Genomic DNA, 1,863 nt, shown 5'->3' on the forward strand with positions numbered 1-1,863 from the left:
GGGACTTCAATACCCCACTGTCTCCATTAGATAGGTCAACAGGGCAGAGAGTTAACAGAGAGACATCTGAATTAAACAATACCATATATCAAATGGACTTAACAGACATCTACTGAGTATTCCACCCAAGCACGAAAGGACATACTTTCTACTTAGCACCCCATGGAACTTTCTCGAAAATAGACCATATACTGGGGCACAAAACAAACCTACAAATACAAAAAGATTGAAATAATTCCATGCATTTTGTCAGACCACAATGCAATAAAGCTTACAATCAACACTGTAAGAAGCACTAAATACCACATGAATACATGGAGATTAAACAACACACTCCTAAATGATGAATGGATCAAAAGAGAAATTAAGAAAAATAAAAGTATTCCTGGAACTGAATGAAAAGGACAATACAACACAACAAAACATCTGGGACATGCTGAAAGCTATCCTTAGAGGGAATTTTATAGCTCTAAGTGCATACATCAAAAAAATCAGAAAGAACACAAATAAATGACTCAACATTGCAACTCAAGACACTTGAAAAGCAACAAGAAATGAAACCCAAACCAAGCAGACAAGAAGAAATGACAAAAATCAGGGCAGAAATTAATGAAAACAATACAAAGAATCAACGAAACTAAGAGCTTGTTCTTTGAAAAGATAGACAAGACTGATAGATTGCTAGCCCAGCTAACCAAAAGAAAGAAAGAGCTTAACAGCTTAAACAGACCAATAACACAAAAAGAAATTGAAAGAGTGATACAAAACCTCCCAACTAAAAAAAGCCCAGGACCAGATGGATTTACAGCAGAATTCAATCAGACATTTAAAGATCTACATCCAGTACTACTTAATTTATTCAAAAAGATAGAGATGGAGGGAGAACTTCCAAATTCCTTCTATGAAGCCAGCATCACTCTAATACCAAAGCCAGGTAAAGATACAACCAAAATAGAAAACTATAGACCCTTATCCTTAAAGAATATAGATGCAAAAATTCTCAACAAGATACTTGCAAATCGCATACAGACACATATCAAAAAGATCATCCACCATGATCAAGTCGGCTTTATCCCAGAGATGCAGGGATGGTTCAAAACATGTAAGTCAATAAATGTCATAAATCATATAAATGGGCTCAAAGACAAGAACCACATGGCCATTTCAATAGATGCAGAGAAGGCTTTTGACAAAATTGAACATGCATATATATTCAAAGTCCTAGAGAGAATTGGACTGGAGGGAACATACCTCAACATAATTAAAGCCATATATAACAAACCCACAGCCAACATCATTCTAAATGGAGAAAAACTGGAAGCATTCCCATTGAAATCATGAACCAGATAAGGCTGCCACTATCTCTACTTCTCTTTAACATGGTGCTTGAAACTCTTGCAAGAGCAATAAGACAAGACCAGGAAATTAAAGCAGTAATAATTGGAAAAGAATAGATCAAATTATCCCTTTTTGCAGATGATATGATATTATATCTAAGAGACACCAACATTTCCACCAGAAAACTCCTAGAAATTATTAACCATTCAGTAAAGAGGCAGGTTACAAAATTAACCTACAAAACTCTGTAGCCTTTCTATATACCAATAACAAGCAATCAGAGAAGGAGCACATGCAAACACTCCCCTTCACAATAGCTGAAAAAAAAAAGTCTCAGAACAAACCTGACCAAAGAGATTAAAGACCTCTGCAATGAAAATTTTAAGTCTTTAAAGAAAGAGATTGAGGAAGACATCAGAAGATGGAAGGACCTCCATGGATTTGAAGAATTAATATTGTGAAAATGACCATCCTACCAAAAGCCATTTATAGATTCAATGCAATGCCAATCAAAATTCCCATGAC

This window comes from Nannospalax galili, unplaced genomic scaffold (assembly GCF_000622305.1).
Source record: "Nannospalax galili isolate Female #2095 unplaced genomic scaffold, S.galili_v1.0 scaffold206, whole genome shotgun sequence".
NCBI classification, from domain to species: Eukaryota; Metazoa; Chordata; class Mammalia; order Rodentia; family Spalacidae; genus Nannospalax; species Nannospalax galili.